The 21,383-nt window shown below is 33.6% G+C and overlaps 1 protein-coding gene across 3 annotated transcripts in view; it reads left to right on the top strand.

The window, feature by feature from the left end:
* The window catches only part of PCDH15 (protocadherin related 15), a 2,110,989-nt gene that overhangs the window by 318,735 nt on the left and 1,770,871 nt on the right, over nucleotides 1-21,383 (top strand). The window lies entirely within an intron of this gene.

Below are 21,383 nucleotides of genomic sequence, written 5' to 3'. Positions count from 1 at the left end.
GTTCTTGAACAAATTTGTGGTTGAATTTACTAATTTAATGAGGGCACTGGGTGTGGTCAGATCAGGAGTAGTTACATAATACATACATTCATACATATTGATTTATTCATTCATTCATCCTTACGTGTTGACATAAGTGTCATAAAATTCTAGAATGAATGTTTTCAGAGCTATGGTGAATGCAGGATCCTTAATTTTGTCAATATATTGGTTTATACCTTACTGGGAAAAATGGAGTTTAATCATTAAGATTTGGATACAGACCATATCTGATGTAATGCTTTTACCTTTGAAAAAGAATTTTAATAAAAAAGCCATCAATATGAACATTTTATCAAACTTGTATGTACAATGGGAAGGTTATTGTTCCTATTTTCCAGGTAAGAAAATAGTAAAAAAAAAAATTACTCTATGTCCAAGGTCATACAATTATTGAATTATAAAACTTAGGACAAGAAAATGCATCCCATAAAACAAGAGGAAGGGAGTGAGGGTATTTATATAGTGAATATTAGCACCCAGGTACTGTGCAAAACTCTTTTATCTCTTTTATCTTTTTTTATCTCACTTTATCCTTACAACCACCCTACTAAGTAGGTGATGTTATGATCCTCATTTTACAGTTGAATAAACTGAGGGAAGCAAAGGTTAATTGACAGAACCAGAATCACAAAGCTGGTGAGTCTCTGAATCTGAATTTGAACTCGTGTCTTCCTTACTACTGTATCTACTACACCAATAGCTGCAAAAAGAGGACTGTTGTTTCTCAGGTTCTCTTGGGACCTACTATTTCCAGAGATCAGACTGTTTGGCCAACAAGAATGTGTCACCCATGGTACAGAAGAGAGATATGTATCATGATGATAATTTTCTTTGTGGCTCATATTTGATAGAGTTCTGAGAGAAGCAGTAAAGGCATAAACTTTTCTCTTGTTCCCTTCATTTATTTTCAAAGATTTAAGAGACAACTGGGGGAGTAACATTATCTTGTCTTGCCTTACTATTAGTACCTTTGGGGCCATTCTATTTCTTTTTTTGTTTCTTTGTTTTTGCAAGTCAGTGGGGTCAAGTGACTTGCTGCAGGTCACACAGCCATGGAATTATTAAGTGTCTGAGGCCACATTTGAACTCCTGCCCTCCTGACTCCAGGGTCTATCCATCATGCCATCTAAGCTACCTGCTTTGGGGCCATTCTAAAACCAGACAAGATGATGAAATATGATGGACTTTACCTTCTTTTTATGTGGGTTTTATTTTGTTTCCTTTGTGGGAAGAAATATGTACAGTTGGGTCATTAAAATCTTTCAGGTTGAAGACTGTATTTGTTTTGGTAATATCAAAATATTTTTAACATTTGTGATTTATTTACATGTTCAATGATTTGGGGTTTCTGTTTATATTAGAATCTGTTATCATCATCACTTTCTTAGTTAAATGCCACTAGTATCTCTGAGGGTACCACCACAACCACAAAAACCATCATCATCATCATCATTATCATCATCATCATCATCATTATCATCATTCTCAATTTCATCATCAGAATCAAACAACGAATAATACGAATAATGACTACTCCACTTCTGTAATTCTATGGTTACAAAATGTTTCAGCAGCATTAAATCAATAAATCAGAAGTTTGCAATGCAACAATTATTTCCAGCAATGACTCCCCTTCCTTTTTACTTAGGTGACTATCTGGGACTCCTGTTGCACTGTAAATAAATAATTTAGGAAAAATTAACATGATTTTATGAAGCATTTTAAACTCTTCCTAAATCAATTTTATCAATTTAGATTAAAAAAAAAGAAGAGACCTCAAGATTTAGCCAACAAGATGAGCATTTTGTCAAGGGAAATATAAGTGGGAAAGGAAAAGATCCATAAAATAAGGAGATTATGTTCAGGAGAGACAAAATGGAAGATCTTGGACATTCATGAGGCAATTATAAACCTTACCATTAAAAGGGGAGGGATACCCAGAGGGGGGACAAAAGAATGTGTCAAAAATCAAATGTAAATCCTTGTAATTCCCTTAAATTTTGCAAACATTTATTAAGAATCTACATTGGTCAGAGAACTATTCTGGGCCCTAGGTATTCAAACAAAAAGAAAACATCCTCAGCTCTTAAGGAAGATGTTCTATTGGGGGAAAAAACACCAGGTAAGCACTATAATGAGCATATCCAACTTATTTTGGAAAGAGTTAGGGGATTGAGGGACCTTTTTTGAGAAATAGACTAGTCAGGGGTTAGCTTAAAGGGATCAATGAATTTCCTGGGGTGGGTGTAAAGGAAACTTGTTCTAAATATTAAAGAACTATATAGGGTACTATGTTATGGAAATGGTTGTTTATTCTGTAAACTAAAAAAATAAGAAAGACAGTGACAGGATGGGGATGCCATGTTGTGTATGACAAACAATAAATCTGGTTTGGCTGAAATATGGCAAGTGTGAAAAGGAGAAAATTGTGATCAGCCTGAAAAGATGAGTTGCAATCACATTGTAAAAGATTTTAAATGCCAACAGAAAAAAAAAATATATTCTGAACAAAAAACTGATAGGAGATTTGTTTTAGAAATATCACATTTGAATCTATGTGGAGGATATATAGAATAGAAAAGTGATAAACAAGAACCAATTTGGTGACTATTGCCATAAACTGGAAAAGATATCAAGAGAGATGCACTTACAGTAGCAGGTACAGATAATGAAAGTAAAATAATGCACGTAGAAATTGTTCCAAGAATGAGTTAAACATTGACCCTGTTGACTATAGGAATGTGAGGGAACAAAATGAGTTAAAGATTAATCCAAGGAATTGAACCTATTTAAATATGATAATGATGATTTTGGAAGAATAAGCAATTTAAAAATCATGTAAATTTAGGGGTTCAGATACTGTGTCTCATTATAACTGTGCTTAGTTTGAGAAACCAACAAACATTGACAAATTACTATTAAATAGATGATTATTAATGCTGGGGGGATCTCAGGAGAAAGAAAAGGACTATATATGAGAATTACCATCAAATAGTTTGGTAATACCATCAAATAGTAATACCATCAAATAGTAAAACCATCAAATAGTTTAATCTATTATATGAAACGATATAATATAATGAGATAGAAAAGAAAAGCATATTAATAACGACAATAAATGTTTATAACACCAATTTACTTGCAAAAGATATATATATATACACATATATAAATATAAATATTTAATAAAATGATCTTGTACAGGAGGGAGACTATTGAATCCTACTCTCCTTTTTTACTTGAATAAATTCTGACTTAGGGAGATTGTAACCTTCTCTAATGTCACATAGTAAAGTGTTGGTATAAGGATACATAGGCAGAGTATTGTTAAAAACATCAAAGAAGAGAAAGAGTAATACAATAAAGGTAAATAAAGAAGATGGTTGTTGTGCAGTCATTTTTACGCTTGTCCAATTCTTCTGATCCCCGATGTGCTTTATTGACAAATATACTGAACTGGTTTGCCATTTCCTTCTCTAACTCATTTTACAGATAAGGAATCTGGGGCAAACAGGGCTAAGTGACTTTCCCAAGATCACACAGCTAGTAAGTATCAGAGCTCAGGTTTGAACTTAGTTCTTCCTCACTCCAGATCCAGTTCCACCTACAAGCTGAAAGAGTAAGATGAAATTTCATAAATAATTTTAACATTGGAGAGCAGAAAATTGCTCCCTATTGTTGTTGGGAGTACAAGGAACTGAGAAGGAAATAGGAAGTGATAAAATAAAGATGAGATCATTTGGTGAGTTCACACACACACACACACACACACACACAGGCACAATCACCTCTTCTGACTTTATTAGATAAAACTTTAATCATCAGATTAAGAAGAATGTTCTGGTGAGGTAGAAGATTAGGATGAGAATTAGAGAATTTTAGAGAGATCTCCATTCGCAATGTTCATATGAACTATTTGAGCATTCTAACAAGCACTAGTGATCTCATATTAGTCTGATCGGTCACAAGCAACCACCCACCGTGTATATTGACCCTGACACAGTGATGTCATTTTGGTCCTCTTCAAGGACAGAAGACAACAACCAGGGGTGAAGTTATATTCTAATGATCTGGACTAGATGTTAATATTTGACAAATGTTGGACCAAATATAAACATTAAGGTTAATTTTGATCATCCCCATTTTAGTATGAGAAACATCAAAATACCAAAGAGATGTCGCATTGGTCAGAGGTCACAGTATAAATTAATAGTCACTGATGGAAAATCTTAAAAGAATGAATTATGTATCATGATCATATTTCTGATTCAAACCTAATTCTAAATGCGCTGAAAACATTTATCTTTTGCCAACCTGAAAATATAGTTGATTGATGAAAATGACTTTCCAGTTGTATTTTCAAAATATCAATCTGGGGGCTCATTCAGATATATAACAAGTTTTAAGAAATACTAAACCCATCAGTCACTATTCATATAAATATGATTTGAGTGAATTTATTTTTATAGAGATCTGGATACTTTTTCACTTATTCATTTCATTAAAGTAACTATCATTATATAAAATTGAATAACTTTGGCATAAACATTCTAAGTGGCTAAAGTTTGAGTAAATCAAATTCTGACAAGTTGGGTATCTTATGCTACAATAAATGTTTATCTTCACAACCTAGCAACACTTGGAGGAAGGCAACATGTATTTCAGATTTGCTATGCAATTTTGGATGTTATTTTTTGTTTAACTCATTTACATACTGCTTAATGAATATAATGTTTTTCCTAAAATAACACTTTGAGTTAGGGAGAAAAACTTCTGATTTCTATATGTGATATACTGGAAAATTTAGTCTCAAAAAGATAAGTCGTCATGCTGGGAGGCAGATTTAGAGCCAGGATTCAAACTTAGCCTCTCATGATCAATTAGCTTGTCATTTTCTCGGAAACATCAAAGAAAAACAAATTGTCTTCTCTATTCTATTCTGACTTAAGGAATCCACATAATTTTCCACATTCTGTGAATAATCAGATATAGGAGTTTAACTATGATGGTGGAGAGGTTTAATTGTTCACTAACTAAAAGTTAATTAGAACAGTGACAGTTCAATTTAGTTAGAATTTAATCATGTTAAATTTAGCATGTTAAAGAGAGAACAGCTTAGAATTCCAAGGATGAGATTTAGTTGAAGCAGTAAGACAGGGGAACTGGGAAACAGCACAATGCTAGCAAGTAAACTAGGCACCGAGGCACTGACCACCAATTCCACTCCAATCCAAATGGAGACCCTCCATGACTCTAAACACAAGAGCTCTGAGAAAAGCAATGCTTCCATTTCTGTGCCCACAACTATTTTCCTGGAAGACAACTGTTGTGGAGATGTTGTCTAATGATTGTTCCAGCAAGTACTATTTCCATAGCTACTGAAGATGTACAAAAGAAAATTCTTGCCAATGTAGACATTGGCAAATAGTTCAAAATGAGAAATTTAAATTATCGGTGGAAATAACAATTAAAAAGATATTATAAGTAGCTAGGTGGTGCAATGGATAGAGCATTGGTCCTGGAGTCAGTAGGACCTGAATTCAAATTTGACCTCACACACTTCATATTCACATAGCTCTTTGACCTTGGGCAAGTCACTTAACCCCTTTGCCTTGCAAAAAAGAGAAAAAGAGAGAGAGAGAGAGCGAGAGAGAGAGAGAGAGATTAATGATCTTGTTTGTTTGTTTTAACATAAAGATCATTTTGTACAACTTGATGGGGGGGGAGGTTGAATTTCAGATTTAAGACAGTATTTTCAACTTTGCCTTGCATGTTTGATTTCTCTTCTGAACTTTCTTTGGATTTCTTCTGTTTCTGATACATTAAGCTTTTTTCTTTCCCCTTTTAGAAATCACCATCACTATCCCTTCCCAGCCCCATTCCTCAAAAGTCTTTCCCTTTAACAATTAGGCATAGTAATATAAAAAAATCCACACATTCTCTGTGTCTGGAAATATTTCTATATTTCATTCTGCACTATCACCTCTATCACCTCTCTTCCAAGAAGTGAAAATCATCAGTTTTCTAGAGCTGGGTTTGGGTAGTGTGTTGATCATCATTCTTGAGTCTTTTACAATTGGTTTCCTTTCATTTCTATCATTAAATCAATTGCTTTCCTGGTTCTGCTTACTTCATTCTGTATCAGTTAAAATATATATATACAGGTTTGTCTCATTTCATGCATCCTTTTATAATTTTGTATGGCACAATAATATTCCATAGCATTCATTTATGATAATTTGTTTAGCCATTGTCCAATTGATTGGTTCCTACTTTATTCTAGTTATTTGTTCCAATAAAAATGCTGCTATAATATTAAAAAAGAAATTATATTCTATTAAGGGATGTGGAAACATTAAAATTACTTGAGAACTAAATAATCTAATCTGAAAGAATGTATGGGCAAAAGATCAATCATAAAAAATCAATAATTTCATTAAAGAGAATGACAGCATGTAAATAACAGAAAAATTGATGAAATGCAGTCAAAATAATTTTATTTTTTAATCAAAATAATTTTAGAGGAAAATGTATATCTAAATGCATAGATACATAAAATAAAGAACATTTTAATTAATTGGTCATGCAACAAAAAATAAAACCTAGAAAAGAAAGAATTAAAAATTCCAAATTAAACATCAAAAGGGAAATCTTGTGAATCAAAGAAGAGATTAATAATACTGAAATAATAAATGAAAATAGAAATTGGTTTTGTGGGGGAAAGCAGTAAAATCATTAAACCACTGGTTAATTTGATATAAAAAAGAAAAAAGAAATTGCTAAAATAAAAAATTAAAAGAATGAATTCACCACAAAGGAAGCTGAAACTAAAGCAATAATAACAAACTCTTTTGTTTAATTATTTGCCAAAAAAAATCTGATAATCTAAATTAAATGAATGAACATTTATATATATATATATGTACATATATATGTATATATAATCCAGATTAATAGAACAGTAAAAGAGAATTATTAATTTACCCTTTCTTATAAAAAATAAATTAAACAAACTATGAATGATCTCCCAAAGAAAAAGTTTCCTGGATGAGACAGATTTGCAAATGAACTTTACCAAAGCCTTAAAGAAAAATTAATTCCAAAACTCTACAAGTTTTTTGCAAAATAGGCAAAGAAGTCTTACAAAATGCCTTTAATGTCATAGATAGGATTTTGTGTCCTATACCAGAGAAAGAAAAAACAAATAAACCAATTGACTATTTACTATTATCAATAGTTTATTTTTAGGGGTGGCTAGGTGCAGCAGTGGATAGAGCACAGGCCCTGGAGTCAGGAGTACCTGAGTTCAAATCCAGCCTCAGACACTTAATACATACCTAGCCCTGTGGCCTTGGGCATGCCACTTAACCCCATTGCCTTGAAAAAAAAAATAGTTTATTTTATATACAATAATCTAATAGTTATTATCTAATTAAGATGTTTATTTTAATTGAATACTAGCAAGATTATTACAGCAATGGGTCACAAAGATTATACATTTTGACCTGGTTGATTTATACCAGCTACCCAGGGCTGCTTCAATATTAGAAAGATAGAGTCCTTTACAGTGATAAAATGCTCTCTTTCCATTCCAGTTACTAATTTCTACTGGTCCTGGGGAATTATCTAGAAAATTGAGAAGTTAAATAACTTTCCCAGTATCACATAACTGATATTTACCAGAGACAGGTTTGAATTCAATTCTTCTTATCTTCAAAATTATCTCTTCTTTCTGCAATAGAAATGACAAATTTTATTTTGCTATAGAGTAGAAAAAATAGATTTGTTAAAATATCTTCATTTAAAGCATATAAGTCATAGGCTCCATATAATTAAATTGCTTACAGAAAAACAGTGGTACAGTTGAGTTAGTTTAATAATTATTTTTGAACAGGAGAAGTTGTATTTCAAACCTGTGATTTCATTAGTGTAGAAGACTTCCAGAGTGGAAATCTTTCCATTATTGCCAATCATCAACTCATCTACAAGATATGAGCTTTGGGTATATGTAAAACTGGCAACTGGCCAATGAGGACTCAATCCATATAACACATAACAGATTTGCACATTTCCAGTCAACATAGTGTAATATAAAATGAAAAAGCCTTCCTCCTTGAAGCTATTGGTAGATGTCCTCTTAACTGCAGTCTTTGTGTTTACTGAGTGTTGGGAATTTTTCTTAACTCCTCAATTTATTTCCTCATACTAGGGGACTTCAACATATACATTAATTTTCCCTCAAATGCCATAACTCAGTAGCATCTTGGTGGTCCAGATAATAAAAAGCCAAGTGAATAGAATGCCAGACCTGGAGTCAGAATGACCTCAGTTATATCTGCCCTCTGACACCTACTAACTTTTTGAACCTGAGCAACTCATTTAAACCTCTTTACCTTTGCCTGTAGTTTCCTCATCTACAAAATGAATCTGAAGAGAAAATGTTAAGCCACTCTCAGTCTCTTTGCTAAGCAAACGCTATTTGTTGTCACAAAGCGTTGAACATAACTGAAATGTCTGAACAACAATAATGACGAGCCGAACCAGTCATATTCGCAACACATTCATCTCCCGTGACCTCTGGCTTTGACCCACCTCAGTCACACACAGAAATGACCACCGTCTTGATCTTGACATGATCCAGAAATTTATCATCTGTGTTAGAAAAAATCTGGTCACTTTATCCAAACAAACTATTGACTTTTCGTTTCTCTCTCGCTCTGCCTTTCATTATAAAATCCTTGTCTTTATTTTCACTGTGACCTCCATTCCTTTGAACCCTCATTTCTCTCTCATATCATCTTCCAGGCACATCCAGTCTCCTCTCCTCTTCAGTTCAACCCTCTTCAACTCTATATTGTGCTCCTCTCTGGCATCTCTAGATGCCTGCTTATATTATCCATTACACAAGGTAAATATCAGCCTTGGAGCACTCCTGCCATTTGTCACCTTCATGCCCACATATGTGCTGCTAATCTAAGGTGAAGAAAATTGGACAGCTATTCTTTCTGGATCTACTGAAAATTTATATTAAACAACCTCTCCTGCACTGTGACTGCCACTATACTTTCATAATCAACTCCCTTATCCTATCCTCCATTGTTTCCCTTCTAAAACATTTTTTACTCCTTTTTAACGGCCCATTACTCCCCCAGCCCCACTATATCCGTTGAGAATCTTGGCACATATTTTAAAGAAAATGTTAAGGTCACTTAACTCCATCTTCTCCCCTCCTCCTGATTTCCCATCACTAAGATAATTTCACCCTTGTTTCACATAATGAAGTGACCATAAGCCTTACTAAGGCTACCTGCTCTTTCTGTTCAAGTGATGACATTCCATCTCACCTCCTCCAACAGATTGTGCCTTTTGTCCCACCCCTTCCCTTTCACTTCTTTTCTTTTCTTTTTTTTAAGGTTTTTTTTTTTTATGTGCAAGGCAAATGGGGTTAAGTGGCTTGCCCAAGGCCACACAGCTAGGTCATTATTAAATATCTGAGGTCGGATTTGAACTCAGGTACTCCTTATCCCAGGGCTGGTGCTCTATCCACTGCACCACCTAGCTGCCCCCTTTCACTTATTTTCAATCTCTGTTTTCCCACTTATTCTCTTCTTATAGATTTCAACCATCCCATGTCTCCCCTCTCCTGAAAAAAACACTCACACTTCATTTTTCTCTACCTGCCAACTTACATCCTGTTTCTCCTCTGTACATTTTAACTAAAGTAAAATTTCACCCACAATAAATTTCTCTACTTTATCTCCTCTCACTCTCTTCTTAACCCTTTCTCATCTGATTTCCAACCCTATTACTCTAATGAAAACGCTCTCTCCAAAGTTACTAATGATCTCTTAGTTGCCAAGTTGAATAAATGATCTTTTCTCTACCTCATTTTCTTTGATTCATTTCCATCCTTTGACCCTATCAATCACTCTCTCTTACTTTTTTATTTATGGATTTTTGGGATACCTCTCTCCTGATTTTTCTTCCTAGGTCCTTGAACAGTCCTTCTCTGATTTCTTTGCTGAATACTTCATATCATACCTTCTAATTATGGATGAATCTCAGGATTTCATAGTCCTCTTCTCCCTCTGTGCTGCATCACTTGCTTATCACACCAACTCCTATGGATTAAATTGTCACTTTTTATGTAGATGATTCACAGTTAAAAGTGTTCTGTCCAATCTCACCTAATCCCTAATCTCACATCATCAACTGCTGTTTACTTACTTCCATTCCTCCAACCTCCCTCCCTCCCTCCCTTCCTTCCATCCTCCCTCCTTCCCCCTCCTTCCTCCCTCCCTCCCTCCCTCCCTCCCTCCCTCCTTCCTTCCTTCCTTCCTTCCTTCCTTCCTTCCTTCCTTCCTTCCATCATTCTTTCTATTCTTCTTTCCTTCATTAAGAATTGGCTGACAAAGAATGCTGTTTTGTTTTTGTTTTTAATTAAGCAGCATGAATCCTGTAGAGCAGAGTGGACATGGTGGGGAAATCTGGAGGGGCATTTTGAGCAGAAACTAAGTTATAAAACACTACAGATTTCCAAGAATTCATGGAGCCATATCACGATGCTTTTTAATAATTTTGAAAGAGAAATAAATGCCATAAAGATAGAATTTAGATCATCCACAGAAGAAATATTTTGCAAAACAGACAAAAGAAAGCTTAAAATTGTAGTGTCAAATCTCACCCAAGATACAAAATAGAAAATAACTTACTAAACGTAAACTTACACATAAGTGAAGAATCTGAAAGAAGAAAGGAAAGTGATAATGATAGGAGATAATATGATCTTATCAGCAAAATAGTTTGATCTCAAAAACAATTCAGAGAGAATATTTAAGTCTTTAAGAGAAAACATGAAAGGAAAGAGAATTTAAAAATTCCTATTTGAGAAGAGAAGTCAATTCAAGCATGGAGGGTGGGCTTCCCCGATTCATTTCAAATCTGCAGGTACACATAAATGGAGTTATGGGGACAGGATTAACTGAATTTTGTTTATGCATCTATGGGGATTTTTAATAACAAATGCTGAACAATGTCTAGTATTTAGGAGTATCCAGCTGTTTATTATCATCGTCACCATGTTCAGGGAGAGGAAGATTGAAAAAAAGCAAATAGAGCAAAGCTACTTGATTAGCTCTGATGGTATCTGACTTATATCATGACTGGCACAAACTTATCTAATTGTCAGTTAATGAACAGGAAACAGATGTCTAGGGCCATCAGCAGAAACTAAATAATCTGATTGTCACATAGCTTGTTTCCTGGATCAGATTTAAAGACAGATGAGTATATGAATAGTCTTCAGTTTGATTATGGGACCTGCTGTATGTGAATTCAGATTAGAAAGCTACAATCTGATTAATTAAAGACCAATATGAATTTATGTCATTATCTTGTAGTTAGCAAATGAACTGAGACAAAAATGCCAAAAAAGACTGCTAAGCCCCTTCATAAAATGAGAGGTTAAATTCTCCATCCTGTCAGGGTGAATGTGTACAGTAAAGGAACTGTGACAATGTAGAGGTAGGTTTGACTAAAGACATTGCAAAAATACATTTATTACAATCAGACGTGCTAGGAAGAATAATTCTGAGGAAGGATGCTGTTAATGGCTATATTTGATTGTTATTTAAAAATGATGTTATAGAAACACAAATATTTTGCTTAACAGTGAAAAGAATAATAGTTTTGGAGTCAGAGTAGAACTTCTTTTTCTGTTACATTAACGATACTAGAAAGAATATGAGTTTGAAGTTGGAAGACGTGAACTGAATCTTTAATTCTTCTATTTTTATTCAGTGACAACTTGGACTAGTAACTAAACTTTACTTTATCCCATTATCTGCAAAATAAAATGCTTAGTTTTACCAAACTCAAAGATCCCTTACAGACTAAGTTTAGAATCCCAAACCTTTTTTAAAGGTTTTTTTTTTGCAAGGCAAATGGGGTTAAGTGACTTGCCCAAGGTCACACAGCTAGGTAATTATTGTGTCTGAGGCTGGATTTGAACTCAGGTAAGGGCTGGTGCTCTGTCCACTGTACCACCTAGCTGCCCCAGAATTCCATATCTTCTGATTTGTGTTCTTACATGGAAGTTTCAAAGTGGCAAATTGAGACTTAATGTGTAAAATGTCACAAAATTATACCTTACTAAGGACTAAATGATTTTTATACACCTCAAGAGATATCATTGAGTCAACATAGATTGATTTTAATAGTTGCTATGTTCTCTTCACCATGATCTCTTTAAGTTAGTGTGGGATAACAGCTTGTCAGACTTCAGTTCTCACTGTTGGATAAGATGAGCTCAGAAGTATCTGGCAATGAAATCAAACATTTATTGTATTTTTATTAAACACATTTTTAAATGTCATGTTTCATATTTTACATTCAGTAGAAACTCAGGACTGATATTTTAAAAAGGATTCCCTGGAATTGTAATTTGGGATGCTGATAGCAATAGAGAAATTTAATTTTTTTCAGGGATATGGATAGGGGAAAAGAAAGGACGGGCATGGATTTTGTACATATCATCTTGTAATAGCTTATCAAACTTTTAAAGATCATAGAAAACCAGGTAGATTTCTTATTAAGGCTGTGTTCAATACCTCCAACAATACTTTCTATGTGTTTGAGCAAATCAATATGGGCATTGCCTTCACTAGTATGACAACTCTCCTATGTAATGCTAGTCTATCAACTTCTTTTTAGTTTACCCAAAAAAACCCTTTAACCCATATTTCCTCCTTCCTTCCTTCCTCCCTCCTCTCCTCCCCTTCCTCCCTCCCTCTCTCTCTCTCTCTCTCTGCCACATGATACAAGGAAAACCCAAAAATGAAAGTCCAACTGCATTTTCTAATGAAGATCCTACAACTGTCCCAAGATTCTCATTTTATATATAGGAAATGGAGTTTTGAGAAATAAAGGGATTTGATCGAAGTCACATTCATAGGAAGAGCTTGAGGAAAGATAGGAGTCCAGGCCTGACAATAGAATAATTCCCCTTTCCATTTTACCGCACTGAATCAAGTAATAAATATGATCTAACATGCCACGAAATCTCTTTTGGACTCTGGTCAAGAAGGAAAATTAATCTGTTGACTTTTAAACTATTTGCACCTGTGAGCCCTTAGCTTTCTGTTTAGAAATTTAAATATTGACCAGGTAGTTCATTGTCGTGAAATAACAATAGGTGCAAGTATTACTTTTCACTAAGGCTTGAAATACTTTTATTATGATAATAATTTATGGATATGTGATATAATTAGCAGTTTTGAAATTATTTTTCTTTATCTCTTTCTCTTCTTTCTTTCCTTCTTTCCTTCTTTCCTTCTTTCTTTCTTTCTTTCTTCCTTCCTTCCTTCCTTCCTTCCTTCCTTCCTTCCTTCCTTCTTTTGTTCCTTTCTTTCTTCTTCCTTTCTGTCTTCCTGTCTTTTTTCTTTCTTTCTCTATGGTCTGTCAGCAGCTCCTTGGGGTGGGGTGACTCCCCAAGTCAGCTCCTACTCCCCTGGCTCTGGGTCTGCTCTGCTGAGACCCGCACTGGACTAGGCTGCCCTCACCCCACTCACTGGACTGACTGAAAGGTCTGGAAATGCCACAGACCCAGGGACCAACCTAGATGACCAGAGCTGGTTCACTCCTCTGCTCTGGCCTTCACTGAGACCCTTTCTAAACCCAGTGTGACAGACCCTTCCTGCAATCTTCCAAATTGTCTTGGACTGGAAAATTGTTTCATTTAGTCTTTTTCTGACTTCTAGCATTTTAGAATTTGTTTAGCATCATTATTTAAAGTTATTTAGAGTCATTTGGGGGAGAGTTCACAGGGGCCCCTGCCTTTACTCCACCTTCTTGGCTCCACCCCTCTGAAATTATGCCTTCTGAAAATGTTTGCTTCTCAATTTTATTCAGATGGTTTTTGTGATGATGATGATGATGATAGTGGCAAGAATGACTTTTCTTGTTTGTGCTGAACAGTGAAGTGATGAAACACTTTTAGAACTGATGTGTAAATAATTCATTGAATTTTCAAAGCATTTTATATGCATGATATAAATTGAACCACACAAGAGCCATAGAAGGTAGATTTTATAGGGATCATTTTTTCACATTTTATAAATGAGAAAGTAGAAAATAAGATGAATAGGTGATATAATCAGGAACATACAGCCAGTGACTGTCAAAGATGGGTTTTGAGCATATATGTTCATGCCATCTAGTATTTCCTATCTCTTATCCAAGTCATCATATGAAGTGTCATTATTATTTAAAAAGTGATAAATGCCAAACATGAATGAAGAATATAGCAGGTACATTTTCATAAAACAATGTGTATTTTATGGGGGAAACTAAAAACCTTGAATGACATGATTTTTGACCAGACCATTGATTTCATCTGTGGACTTTAATTGCTTGGGAGAAACTGTCTTCAGTGACACGTTAAGATGTCTGCCTACTTAACAACTTAATCTTAGAGAATTTCTTGTGTCAGTGAAAGATTAAGTGACTTGTCCAGGTTCATATAGACAATACTTCTCTGTGTTAAGACTTTGATCTAATTTTTATTGCTCCTAAGCATTACTCAGATACCTCAAGATTTATTCCTCAGTCATATAGAAAAAAATATTCTCTGAATGACTTCCTAAATTTATGTCAGCCTGTAAGGGATAAAATGCTAAGGTATGAGTCAATTTGTCCTAACAATTCCAAATTTAGAAACACATATGTAACTGCATATGTCGATACATGTTGATGTATATATAAACACATGTTCTAAAATTTACCTTTGTAGCATGCTGACTTGAAAGTATATATTTTATTAAAATTTGTTTCAATTAGAAAATATCAAATTCTTTTTTGTTTCTAGTTTGCTCATCTCATCAAATTCAATATTCTTAAGGTGTTTATAGCATATATTATTTTTCTTTTCCTATGAGGTCATATGCATTTAGAACTTTAAATCTGAGTATTTTTTAAATTCTTGATTTTTAAATTCTTCATTTAGAGTTATAGTATTTCCCAAAAAAAGTTCTTTGGTTTCAACTCACACATTTTACTGATCTTTTTTCTTCCATTGTTATCATTCTATATAGTGAAATTATTATTTTTTCCATTATTTCATCTTTCACTCACTCAGTCTTTAGAATTCAATTACTTAATATCCAATTGGTTTTTTCTTTTTTTTTTGTTTTTGAAAGGCAGTAGTTTTAAGTGACTTACCCAAGGTCATACATCTAAGTAATTATTTATGTGTCTGAGTTCACATTTGAACTCAGGTCCTCCTGACTCCAGGGCTCTATCCATTGTGCCATGTAGCTGCCCCTCCAATTGACTTTTAAACTATACCTCCACAGTACTTTATTAAATGTAGTTTTTATTGCATTATATACTGAAAGGGATGCAAAACCAAAATATTTTTGTTTTTCTAAATTGGGTTGTAAGAGTTTTACATCCTCCTATGTGGTCAATTTCTGTAAGGTGCCATGAACAACTGAGAAAAGGGTATACTCCTTTCTCTCTACATTCAATTTTCTTCAGAATTCTATCATTTCTAAGATACTTTTTTTTCTCTTTAATTTATTTTTGTTAGATTTATCTACCTCTAAGAGGATAATGATGAGCCCCTTCTCCCTGGTATACTTTTCTATTTCTTCCTGACCTTTATTTAACTTTCCCTTTAAGAATTTAGATGCTATACCATTTGGCACACATATGTTTAGTAATTTTATTACTTCATTACCTATGGTTCCTTTTAGCAAGATAGTTTCCCAGATTGTCCCTTTTAATTAGGTCTATTTTTTTGCATTTTCTTTATCTGAGATCATGATTACTACCCTAGTCTTTTTTACTTCAACTGAATTGTAATAGATTCTGTTCTAGTCCCTTATTTTAACCCTAAGGACACATCACTTTTTTTTTCACATGTACTTCTTGAAAACGACATGGTTTTGAATTCTGTTTTCTAATCCATTCAGCTATCTGCTTCTGATTTCTGGATGAGTTATCTTTTTTCCAAATTCGCAATTATGATTACTGTGCATTTAAATTCATACTATTTGCTTCTGTTTACTGTTCTCATTCTCTTTTCATCCTGTCCCTTCTCTAAAATCTGTTTTTATTTTGATCATTGTCTCCTTGTATTTGCCCTTTCTTTCTTCTTGTCCCTTTTCTTCTACTTTCGCCCTTCTCCTGCATTGTTGGGAAAAGTAATGCATGCTCATTCGCATTCTCTCTCTCTCTCTCTCTCTCTCTCTCTCTCTCTCTCTCTCTCTCTCTTTATACATACATGCATATATGTGTCGATTCACATATAAACATATTAAACATACACATTTATATTTCATCAGTGAATCAATTTAGGTGGTTCATGAATCAATGAATGTGGTTCATTTTGTTCAGTCACCACTATTTTAGCCTCTTCTATAAAAGATTTTTCTTGTGCACCTATTTTGTGTGAAATAATTTGCTCATTCTTGTTCATCTTTTCCCCATTGTATCCCTTTTTCTCAGAAGTTCATTCTTTTTATATCATCCCAACATAATTGTTTTGCACTCCACTCTCTTTTTATTTATCCTAATACTGATGAAGTTCTTATGAGACATTTTAACATCTTTGCAAAAATAAAGGTAAAAAAATATAACTTGACTGAATCTGTTTCATATTTATTTTCTTATTTGCCTCTTGAGTCTCTTACTTGATAGTCATTTTTTAAAATAAACTCTGTTCTTTAAATCAGGAATATTTGAAAATCCTCCATTTCATTAAATATCCATTTTTTTTTTCTCTGAAGAGTTACTGTCAATTTCATTCCACCTCCTTTGCCCCTCTACCCTTTATTTGTAGTTATTGCTGAATCTTGGGATATCCTGATTGTGACTCCATAATATTCGAATGGTTACTTTCTGGAGACTTCAAGCATGTTTTGAAAATTGAGAAATCTGTAATTTATCTAAAATATCCCTGGGAGTTTTCATTTCTTTATCAAGAAGTAATCAATACGTGCTCTCCATTTCTATTTAACCCTCTCGTTGGAGGCTATGAGGACAGTTTTCCTCTGGTACTTGAAATACGTTATCTTTAACATTCACAGTATTCTTGAATGGTATAAGTTATTCTAAGTCTTTCATTAAACATTGAATACATCTCTTTGTCTCCAACACCCTCCCTTTTCCCCCTCAGCCGTCAAGACTGTACCTGGCAGAGTAGTAAGCCCTTATTTAATGCATTTGGACTTCAATCAACTGTGTAATTATAAAGAGATTTACCTGGGAAAATATTTTTAAAGTATACTTTTCCCTAATCATATTTTGATAATGGGTAGAAGAAAATGTTATTTCTTAAAATGATAACAATATGATTAGTAACAGTTAACTAAGACTGTTATACTTTTGGATTTAGATTATATTATAGTTTCTTTCTTCCTTACATTTTTTTCTCTTCTTTCATATATCTTGAATAGGAGCACTTTTTGCCTTTAGTCAATTTCTTTGACCAAATGGATTTCTTTCCAATGTCAACAATTTGATTCAGTTGCTCTTCCCAACTCTAAATGTAGTGGGTTAGTCATTTAGCAAAAACAAAGAATAACAGATGGTCAGACTGGTTTTAGAATGTGTGCTGATAGAATTTTAGAAGATAAAGCCAAATATTGCCACCGTTTTGTTCCTGGATCCTCTTTAGAGGATTTATAAGAAGACATTCCTCAGAATGTGCTTCACTTCCAAGGCTCAGTCATTTATGGTTAAGCACCTAGTATTTGAATGCTAGGCAATGCAACAGTACTGAGGATGTAATGAGAGACATTAAATAGGAATTGAGCATGAAGACCTTAAAGTCGAGAAGACACTGGTGTTGGAATCTCAAAGATTTGAATTTCAAGCTTTCTTCCCCCATCTACAAAGCTCTGTGATTTTTGAGGTGCCACTAAATCACTTTCATCATAAACTTAGCTCCAAAGATTATGGGAAGGATCAATGGAGGCTATATATGTGAAATTCTATACTAATTTTAAAACACTATACAAATATTAGTATTATTTTTCTAATAATAACTCATTTAAAGATGTGTATAAATTCAGCAAATTATTTATAAAATGAGGTTGATATTGCCACTACTGTGAATTTGATATTCTTATTTTTTCCTATTCTATAATGAGGAAATTGTGGGTGACTGAAATTTAGTGACTTAACAGTACATGAGCCAGAATAGAAACCAAGGTCTTTTTTACTCCAAATCGAGTGTTTTATTTATTATTAAAAGTTGCCCACAAAAAAATCACAGAATTATAAGGTGTGGCCTGTTAACTGAATTTAAGCTATAGTACTGAGCACTTATACTGATTGAATCACAGAAAAATTCAAGTCCTGCCTTCCTTTCATATACCACTCCTCAACTATGCTATGTTCTCTTTCTATCTCAAGGCTTTGCTTTGATGATACTTTATTTCCAGGAGACCCTTTTTAGTATACTTGTGCTTTTGGCTCACATATCACTTCTATAATCGTAATAAATAGCTGGCATATTTGCACTTTGGGTAGTTGGGCATTTTGCCCAGAGGTTTGTGGTATCAACAGTCACTTGGACTTCTTCCAGATAGGCCATCATTCACTGAATACTCCAAGCAGTCATGTGTCATTAGAATGGAATGGGGGAATTGGCCTGGCCTATTTCTTGGAGGTCATTCTGACATGAATTTGAAATCCTAGGGAAGACTATAGCGATTCCAGCTGAAATGTGAAGATATGAAAAGAAAAATGATGATAGTATTTTAATGGTTGAGTTATCATTAAAATACTTTAAATTACATTAAAAATGGTATCAGTGACATACAGAATGTTTTTTTTTTAATGTAGGAAGACTCCATAATTAATTATTTCATTCCTCATAGTACCTGTTCCAAATTTCTGCATCTCTCCTAAAATCTCCCAAAGCTTCCCTTCCCCTGGCAGTTTAGGAATTTACTTCCTATTTTCCTCAAAATTTGAGGTTAATTACGAACATCTCTCTCCTCCCGTCCTCTTGTCATATTACTCAGATGCAATCTACTACTTTCTCCTCCTTCACCTCTGTTTCCCATGAAGTAGTAGCCCTTCTTTGCCAATACAAACTACTTTGTCACCATAAGTGATTATATTTCATAGTCTATCTTCCAACAAAAGACCATCTATTACCCCCCTTTTATTAATCTTTGATCTCCCTATCTGCTGTTGGCTATATCTCCCTTTTCCTCAAAAACCTTTCTCTTCCATCTTCATATTTCCATATCTCTCCACTAGTTAGTGACTAAACATCTTGAGAAGACCATTTATAATAGATTTCTTTGCTCCTTCCGCTGTTATTTTCTCAGCTCACTTCAATCGGACTTATGACCTCATAGTTTATCAGGGATTTCTCAATTACCAAATCCACTAGGATTTTTTCAATTCTTGTCCCTCTGGAATGCTTTTTATTTCTCTAAAGCATAGCCCAACCAAGTCCGATTGATACTGACTAATCTCTTCAGGTTCCTATCATTCCAGAATCTAATTTAAAATCCTCTGTTTGCTAGCTAATGTTTTTCAAAGATCAACCATGTCCCACTTTCTAAAATGTTTATATCTTACTTTTAGGGCTTCAGATAGACAATTCAGAGATTTTAAAAAATGTGCTCATATCTCATTGAATAAGCTTGACCAATGCAAGTTACCTAGACTTTATTTTCCTTTTCATCAAAAAAAAAAACTTTAAAATACAGAACTTAATGAAATGTAGAACTCAGAAAGTGAAGAAATGATAAAAATCATTTGACTAAGGAAATTCAGAAATATATAAGGTGCAAATATCATGTAGAATATATTTGCAAAATAATCCAAATATATGTGTGTTAAGTTGGATACCTGAATATTTTGCAAACAGTGTTCATAATCGGGTGCCCAATGGAATTTGAATATTACTTCTATGCAAAAAAAAGAAAGTGAAGAAGTTGAGCAACATGGGAATGACAGGCTTGACAGTGTTTCTGATTAACATTGTTAAAGAGAATTCTTCATTCAATGAACACTCAGGTAAATGTTGAGAAATTTCCGTATGACTATTTGTTTGAATGAATTTGGCCTTTTAAAGGGAACAGTTTCTATAAAGTATATAAATAGAATTCTAAAAATCTCAAAAGGAGAATATAATAGAACTCTTGATGATTGTAGACTATGAGGAGAAAAGAAGAAACTGAAATAGAAGTATGATTTTCTTGTAGTTAAAAGGACAAAAATATGTTAACTGCATATTGCATGTCATCTCAAGAAGAAAGAAGAAAGCTCAGGGAGAAATTCCTGTATATCAAAAAAAAAAAATGACCAAGAAAATCAGTACAACAGATAGAAATGCAGGAATAAGACAATAAAACCAATGCCACCGAAATTGGAAGGAGCATAGAATGCTGGGAACAATTTTCACAGTTAGTGTTTCTGATAAAGGACTCATTTCTAAAATGTATAGAGAACTGAGTCAAATCTATAAGAGAAGGAATGTAATATGAGAATAAGACTTGTAAGTCATTGTTCAATTGATAAATGGTCAAATGATATTAAGCTGTTTCTGATAAAAAATACTAAAACTATAGTAAAATAAAAATGTTTTAAATCATTTATTAGAGAGCTTCTAATTAAAATATTTCTGAGGTATCACTTCACACCTATTAGATTGACTAAAATGACAAAAAAATAAAAATAATTAGTAATGAAAGGCAAGTGAAAAAACTCAGATACCAATGTACTTTTGGTGGAATTGTAAACTGATCCAACCATTCTGGAGATAATTTGAAATTATGTACAAAAGACTATAAAACTATGCTGTAAAATCCTTTAATCCTGCAAATACCACTACTAGGTCAGTACCTAAATGGTTATTATAAAAAGGGGAAGCAAAGAACTACATGTACTAAAATATTTAGAGCAACTCTTTTTATAGGAGCAAAGAGTTAGAAATTGAGGGAATGCCCATCGATTGGACAATGCCTGAATAAATTAAAGTATAGTAATGTGATGGAGTACTATAATGTTCTGTAAGAATTCATTAGCAAGTGATTAGAAAAACCTGGAAAGATTTGCATGAACTGATGCTGAGTGAGGTGTGCAGAATCAGGAGAACATTATACATCATAGAACAATATTGTGAGATCATCAACTATTATGGAGTTAACTCCTTTCATAAGTTCATTGATCAACGATTATTCTAAAAGACTTGCTATATAAAATGCCATCCATATCTAGAGTTAAAAATGAGAAAGTTTGAATGCAGACAATAGCATATTATTTTTCTGTTTTAAAACTTGCTTTATATTTTTTCCTTTAATTCTGGTTCTTCTTTC

Source organism: Macrotis lagotis, chromosome 4, assembly GCF_037893015.1.
Source record: "Macrotis lagotis isolate mMagLag1 chromosome 4, bilby.v1.9.chrom.fasta, whole genome shotgun sequence".
NCBI classification, from domain to species: domain Eukaryota; kingdom Metazoa; phylum Chordata; class Mammalia; order Peramelemorphia; family Peramelidae; genus Macrotis; species Macrotis lagotis.
Note: the sequence above shows the minus strand (reverse complement) of the source record. Positions and strands in the feature narration are given on the sequence as shown.